This window comes from Mustela nigripes, chromosome 13 (genome assembly GCF_022355385.1).
Source record: "Mustela nigripes isolate SB6536 chromosome 13, MUSNIG.SB6536, whole genome shotgun sequence".
Classification (NCBI taxonomy): domain Eukaryota; kingdom Metazoa; phylum Chordata; class Mammalia; order Carnivora; family Mustelidae; genus Mustela; species Mustela nigripes.
In genome coordinates this window covers 110,569,291-110,577,754 of record NC_081569.1, presented here as the reverse complement: position 1 = coordinate 110,577,754, position 8,464 = coordinate 110,569,291, and the positions used below count along the sequence as shown (strand labels likewise).

At 36.5% G+C, this 8,464-nt stretch overlaps 1 pseudogene; it reads right to left on the bottom strand.

Moving 5' to 3' along the window:
- Positions 1 to 3,287: 3,287 nt before the first annotated feature.
- On the bottom strand, positions 3,288 to 4,946 carry LOC132029196 (small ubiquitin-related modifier 1-like; annotated as a pseudogene).
- Between the last annotated feature and the right edge of the window lie 3,518 nt (positions 4,947 to 8,464).

The following is an 8,464-nucleotide window of genomic DNA, read 5'->3' as shown; positions in this document are numbered from 1 at the left end:
TCCATGTGCCAGGAGAGTGGCACACTCTACTCTGTGTGCTCAGGATCCTTCTGGACCTCATCCTATGTATCTCTTCATCTTGTGGTTCTTCATTATCTTTAATTATATCCTTTGTAATGAGATGATCAATGTAAGTGTTTCTGAGTTCTGTGAGCCATAATAGCCAATTATCAAATCTGAGGAGGAAGTCATGGGATCCCGCCAATTTGTAGCCAAGTCAGACAGAAGTGTGCATAACCTGGGCACTCACTACACCCAACTGACATCTGACATTAAGGGTAGTCTTGTGGAACTGGGTCCTTAACCTCTGGAGTCTATGCTCTATGCTAATTATTTGGTTGGATTTCCCCAAAAATTAAAGAACTGCTTGGTGTAGAAAACCCACAAATCTGGTTTCAGAAGTGTTTTGAGTACTGGAAATGAGTTTTCTTTTACAGGGCCAGATACTAAGTGGCACAAGCAACACAAAGATAAAAGGTCCCTATAATTAAGGGATTTCTGTTCTATCATGTTTATACATAAGCAAGAAATCAAAATAAATAGTTGTGTTAGACAGCATTATTAATGGCATTATTTCAGACTGATTCCAGTAACAACCAGAACCAAACATAATGATTGGTTTTCCGAATGATAGTAGCAAAATACTTCCTTTGTTCATAAGAAAATTTTACATCCAATTCCTCCACTGTCAAACTGAAAAGGACCATTCCTAAAAGATATAATTTATGAGAGAACAGATGGAAATATGTACAAAGAATACTGCAGATCTGTGATAGATTTAACATTTCTGTATTTGTTAATATTTAACAAATCTGTACTAGGCTCAATAACTAAAATCACACCGCCCTTTTGAACACCAATTCTTGTTTTTAGTCATTGCCTTCTAGCCCTATCATTCAACGTACAGATGATCAAAATGAAGAACCTTAGGTATGTGAAACAACAGATATCAAAAACAGGCAATTTGAAGAAAAGGAAAGGAGTGGAGAGTAGAAGAGAGGAGAGGGGAGGGGAGGGGAGGGGAGGAGAGAGAAGGGGAGGGACTGGGAGACCAGGCAGAGGGAGTGGGAGATGGGAGGGGAGGGGAAAGGGGAAGGAAAAGCGAAGGGAGGGAAAGGAAAGAAAAGAAAGAGGGAGGAAGGAAGGAAGAAAGCAGGGAGAGAGAGAAAGAAAGGGAGGGAGGGAGAAAGAGGGAAAGAGAGAGGGAGGGAGGGACAGAGGGACAGAGGAAAAGGGAAGAAAAAAACGCCTATCGAAAAATTTTTTAAAATGCTGACTCTCACTCATAAGTAAAGAAATACAAGCAAAAATAAGAGATCTTTTAATCAACTGAGAAATATTAAAAATTCAATAATACCCAGTGTAGAGAAAATGGAGGAAAAGTTGATAAACTGGTACAAACTTTCTGAAGGAAATTTTTCCTTTGAATCAAAAATCTAAAAAATAATTCAATCTTTGGAGCCAACAATTCTATCTCAAGGAGTTTAAACTAAGGAATGTATACAAAGGATTTTATTAATACAGATGGTTTATAATATATATGCCTTGGATATCTGTATCTTTAAAAAGCTCCTCAAAAAATAAATAAATAAATAAATAAAAACTCCTCAGAGAATTCTTTTTTTTTTTTTTTAAAGATTTTATTTCTTTATTTGACAGAGAGAGAGAAAGCACAAGCAGGGGGACAGGCAGAGGGAGAGAGAGAAGCAGGGAGATCAGGCTCCCTGCTCTGACATAGGGCTCAATCCCAGAACCCGGGGATCATGATATGAGCCAAAGGCAGAGGGCAGACACATAACTGAGTGAGCCACCCAGGTGTCCCTCCTCAGGGAATTCTTATGATCATCTAACCTGGGGAAACATGCACTAGAAAATGAAATCTATGTATTAAAAGAACTAACATCCAATCAGCAACTTCTGTAAGCCCAGCATTATAGTGACAAAATCATTATCATGTTTAACCAAAACACATTAGGAGCTAAAGGCCTGTTTTGAAAGCTCCACATTCCTAAAATACTGATCATAAAAGCCTTACAGGAATTTTCACAGTTCTATTCATTACTTCACTTAACAAGATTAATGTTCCGTGTTACTGAACAAGGGCAATTTCCAGTTACTATATCAAAATTTCCCATTAAATTATATTACAAAATGCAAGCTAGTCTCAAAATTAGATAAAAATGATATTTTAGGGGTGCCTGGGTGGCTCAGTTGGTTAAGCAAATGCCTTCTGCTCAGGTCACGATCCTGGAGTCCCTGGATCAAGTCCCACATGGGGCTCCCTGCTCGGCTGGGAGTCTGCTCCCTCTGACCTCTCCCCTCTCGTGGTCTCCCTCTTTCTCTCATTCTCTCTTTCTCTCTCTCAAATAAATAAATAAAATCTTTTAAAAAATGGCATTTTAAAACAGAATAACAAAAATTATTGGACTGTCCATGATATAACAGAATAAAATAAATTTCGTAATATAAATGTCTTACCAAAAATATTAAGAATCTTACCTTAAAAATTGTAATTACCTAGATCATTAAAATCTATAAGAGAAAATGTCTGTATCAGGCATATCTGCAAGAAGGAAATGTTCTATATCTAAACTGCCCAATAAAAAAAAACGCTAGCCACATGTGGCTAAGAGCACTTAAAATATCGCTACTGAGACCAAAGGGGAGGCATACTAACATATTTAAGCTTACTCATACAATTTTAACATGTATTAAAGTGAGAGGAGTGTATCTTTGGGGTTAAAAAAAAAATTTTCATATTTACATTAGAAAAGACAACTTAATCCACCTCTTTCATTCCATGAAGATACAAGCAAAGGCAACTCTGAATATCTTCATGTCAGCAAGATTAAATAATTTTTCAATGTTACCAACACAAAAAAAAAGTTTGAAATCACTAACAGCAAAGAGAAAAGCATTGATGACTCATTCCTAATCCCTTCAATCAATCATTATAACTTTACATCACTAAGTAATACAGATTTCTTTAGCAGAAATACAGATTTCTTTAATATAGACTAAACCCTTTGGAATTTTAGTTAAAATAACTTCACTAAGAAAATAAATATAAGACTTTCCATCTATTAGTACACTGGTCAGAGAGATTCAAATTTTAGCTACCAGAACTTAAAATACTAGAGAAGCTTGCCCTCTGCCTTTTATGGAAAAAAAGGGAGGAGGGAATCCAGCTATAGATAAGAATAACGCAGAAAATAATCCAAACCATATTCTCAACAAGGGCCAAAGGAACAAATTCTGATCCTTCACCCTAAAAGGTTAAGAGAAACTCAAAGAAAAATGATACAGGAGCAGCTATGGCTAAAACCCATGGCAACACCTCCAAAAATGTCTGAAGTCCGCTCTCTACAATTTACTACCTACAGATTAATTCACCTTTTTCAAGAAAAAATTTTTGCAAAGAATACTAATTACCAGAACTACACTGAGCACGGGCATAGCCCTGAACGTAAACTTAGTCTTAACGACAGTCTATGATAGGTCCAATGTAGTCCAATTCAAAAGTAGGTTGAAGATAGTACTTCTGGATTCCTCCATCTAACATCTAGTTTTGGCTGAGAACATTTAGCCTCAGACTGCCTGCTTTGTCAATACCTAGTCTACTTACAACCCAATTTTATTCTTTTTCTCTTTCAGATTCTAAAACAAATGTCTATTTCAGAGATTCTGTTTTGATCCTTTTTTTAATGTTTTTTTTTAAGATTATTTATTTATTTATTTGACAGACAGAGATCACAAGTAGGCAGACAGGCAAGCAGAGAGAGAGGGGAAAGCAGGCTCCCCACCAAGCAGAGAGCCCTTATGTGGGGCTTCATTCCAGGACCCTGGGATCATAACCAGAGCCGAAGGCAGAGGCTTTAACCCACTGAGCCACTCAGGTGCCCCCAGGCTCCCATTTTTAATGGTTTTTATAAACACTTTGCTTATTTTAATGAAGCTGGTACAGACAATTTCCATTTAAAACCTATATCCCAGGCCAAAAAGTACAAATAAAATTAAAAAGAGCTGTGTTCTGTTATATACACTTCTGCATGAGTAACTGTTAACTGCTAATTACATTAGAACTTTTCTGGATTTTCTGACAAGACGTCTTTTATCTTAAAATGCTTTCTCCTCAGTAAAGCCATCTTTGGAGTTAGTCATTACTCTCACCATCTCTATCATCTCAACTCCAGCCTGATAATTCCCTTCTTTTGGTCCAGACCCACAAATTTTTAAAGTAGCTTCAGATTAAAGAAAGGTCATTTTTCCACAGTTCAGTTCTCTGAAAAACTTCCATTTCCCACTGAAAATCATAGTCTAGGAATAAAGCAATCACATGCTAGAATTTCAGGGCCAACTGGAAACTCATGAATACTCACATTGCCTGTGAATGCAATGTTGGAAAAGGTGGTGTCTCTGTGCACACATGTAACTTTTTAAAAGGAGAAGGCAATATGAAGGGGGCTTAGGTTTCATCACTGAAGCTCAGCATAATAAAAACAAGTGATAATGAATAACAAGCACTAGAATTCAAATTACCAGATGTTTTAAAGATTTTCAATTCCATTTTTAACATTGCATTACAAAAGAACTATTTTTAAAAATAAAAAAGGATTGAGAGTAAAGAAAAAAACAAAAAGAATCTCTAAATTGTTGAATGACCCCGTTCATTCCTGATAAGCTTCAATCACTTCTTCCATTCCCAGTTCTTTTGCAGTGTGATCATCAGCAACTCTCTGACCTTCAAAAAGAAACCTGAGTGAATTCATTGGAACTGCCTGTCTCTGACAGCATGATTCTTTGAGTTTCTAGAGATGTGTTGTCATTTTCACTTTGAAGCGAATCTCAATGCTATCCTGTCCAAGGACTGTGAGTTTAATGTATTCTCCTTCCTTCTTATATGACCCCAAGTCCTCAGCTGACAGTTTTGCCTCCTGGGAGGACATGATGAAGGAGGCTTCACCAATGGGTCTCTGCACAGTAATGGCTTCAGGTAGGCAGAATCTCAGTCTGGATTTACAAATCCATCTCTCTTTCCCAGAGCACAACACCGCAGATGGAGGTACTTCTGCCAGGCACTGCATCACTCTACTTTGACTTTTTAACTTTTGGAGATTTCATAATATTCAAGCTTTTCAAAAATTTTATTTGTATTTTTGTTATAAACATTATCACTTTACCAAAAGTTCTCTTGTATTCTCAATTTAATTATTACAATTTATATTTTCCTTTAACAGATTACAATGATGAATACTGGCAAGCCTTAAAACTAATGAGTTCTTAATTCTTCATTTTAAAAATGTTGAAATGTATCCCTTTATTATGCAAATATACTTTCCCAGCATCATCTTTATGAAAATTAATAACTTAAAGTTACTTATATGTTATTCAAATCTGAACCTTGACACTCCTCCCCTCTAAAAGAAAGAGAGAAGAAAGAAAAGAGAAAATCTCCCATTCATCAAGTATTTGTTGACCACCTACCATGTGTCACCTACTATTTTAGGTGCTCAGGATATCTCCTGAAGGGCTGGCAGAAAGGGCTGGCTTAGTGTCCCGACCCCTGGCTCCATTCCATGTACCAGAATCCTGCTCTGGTACATGTACCCCCTCCTTTGCAGGAAACAGGACTAGCCCAACTCTGCTCTGGCCCACAGAGCAGAAGCTGCTCTGTGAACATGAAAAGGAGGCAACAGTTTTCCTGATTTTAGTCATATATATATATATAAAGAGTAACAAAAAAAAGTATATACTTCAGTAGAAAAACCTTTATATTTAGGATTAATTTTTATTTGAAATAAATTTAATCATAAGAACTCAATCATATTACTATACATATAATAATACTTATCAAAAAAAAAGAAAAACATAGGATAACCCCTCATAACTAGAACTTGAATTATCAGAAGACTTCTTTGAAAATGCAGATAATTTTATTAAGTTTCTGTGAAATAATCACTTTTTTAAATCAATCTTGAAAAGCCTTCTAAAAATTGATATACTCTCCCATCTTAAAACTATAAAGAACTTAAAAAGAAAAAACTATAGGTGTGGCTGGCTGGTTCCATCAGTAGGGCATGTGACTCTCAATCCCAGGGTTGTGAGTTTAAGCCCCATGTCAGACAGTAATAGTGACTACTATTAAAAAATAATTGAAAAAAAAAAAGAACTTAAAAGTGGTTCCTAGTAATAATAAGCATTATTCAGTAGTATTAGGAGTGGAAGGAAGAGGACAAGGGTTAATAGCATTAGAACACTGTACTAATAGCAGTAATAATAGTGATGATAGAAGTAGTTACAGGAGCAGTAGTGGTAGTATAGTAGTATTTATTAGTATTACGAGTAAATATAATATACCAAGGAAAATATAATTTTGCTTTATTGATCCTGAACCATGCAAAATCTGAGAGTCCTTATTAAGAGTAGTAATTCTAACTTGTATACATATGTAACTAAATGCTATGGAAGATTATAACTTAACCAATTAAGTCAAGGGTTAAAGAAAACTTAGAGACCAGGTACTGGAAGGTTAGCTTTAAAAGTATCTCTGCTTTCAACTCAACTGTCATCTCCATCCAGCACCATTCTCCAACTCTCTCATTCTCCACTCCCTCCCTACTCTCACAAAGCACATTTTTTAAGAGCACAATTCCCCACTTGTCACAGTTACAGAGATTTCTGTCTTTCCTCTGGACTTTTGCCTCTTAAGACTTAATTCATGTCATATGTTGTGGCTGCCTCAGCCATTCAGCACAGTATCTGAATCAAAAGTTTAAAATAGAGCAACTGATTCTACTTAAAAAAACATTTAATCATCTAACAATGAAAATTTACTAAAGGCAGCTTAGAAGCTACTGTATTTTGTGTATAAAGAATTAAGGTATACAGAAATTCAAAACTAATAATGTATTCTGGACCACAGTCCTATCTGATTTGAGTGAGGTCTTAATTATCAGTATTTTCAGGAAGGAATTTCCACTATTAAATCTACTTTCAAAGCCACCCATTTACTAAAGAGTCTGAGTATCCCCTCTGTAAACCTTCTCATTACCTTCTAGGCACAATTTATTATTCCTCCCTGTGTACTACTACTGAATTTTACAAATATGCCAATTATATTTACCACACTAAGCAAACCAGGACTAAATTTCACACAACTCAACACATTTCACACATTATAGACTAATAGTCTTAAACTACCTTTAGGACACCAAATTCAGTCTCTTAGACATCATCTTATTAATGATCGTGGTTACTGCATGAAGCTCTGGTAGCTCACAATGCCAAGGAGTGGAAGAAGTATGAAGCCAGGCCTTCCTGAAGTTGAGGTAAACATTTGTTATTATCCTGGCCTACGGTGGAAAAAAAAATTAACTCTTCCTACCTCATTTCCCAGTCCTTCTACAGACAAAGCCTTGGCCACATATACATAAAAGTTGGGACAGCTAAGGACTAAGGAGTGACTGAAGCTGTCACTCTAAAGTCCGGCAGAATAGGTGTCCTCTTGTCTGGCCTACTCCTTCCCAGGCCTATCTCCAACAGTCCGTGATTCTCCCTTGGGACAGTGCAGAGCTATAGGTATTGCTGGGTTGCAAAAAGATACCCCGGATAATCAAATACATGAATGGGAGACATGCTTTAAGTACCCAGCTCATACTGTCACAGTAGGGTGAGAGGGATCATTTTCCCCCAGCTTCATATAGCTACCATCCCAGGAACAGAGCTCAAATCCCAGAGGCTGCACCTCTCTCTACAAGGAGGTTGGGCCAAGATTCATTTGCTTAGCTCAGGCACAGCGAGCAATCCCACTCAGACACGTTTGATGCTGTACACCAAATAGGATTCCTAGTCCCAAGAGAGACAACATGCCCAGGAAAAAGAATTAGACGTTTTTGGTTTTGTTTTTGTTTTATGTAGGCTCCACCCTGGGCTTAAACTCAAGACCCTGAGATCAAGACCTCAGCTGAGACCAAGAGTTGGATACTTAAATAACTGAGCCACCCAGCCAACCAACTAAATTCACCCTAAAATTAGATGTTTTATAATGACACACTTTGGCCTCATGGAGTAACTCCCCATAGAAATACCCAAACACCTCCTAACTCTCTGCCATGTGAATATTTATTTTCAAACACATTTTGGGAAACATTTTATTATATAGGAAATTAGGGGACTTCCTATATGGCAACTATTGACATATATTTCCAGCTCACCTACAAAATTATCAGCTTTCTAGAGGCAGGGTCTTAATCATTTTGTGTCCAAAATTACAGCAGTTGTTCATTAAATTTGTTGGAGAAAGGGCAAGAAATCAAGACGAGGAGAAAAAAGGAGTAAGGACAGAAAAGACATATGATGAACATCCTTGTATACATCACTTTAAATGCCAACCAATACAGATATTCCTAAGTTATATATATATATATATATATATATATATATATATATATATATATATATATAT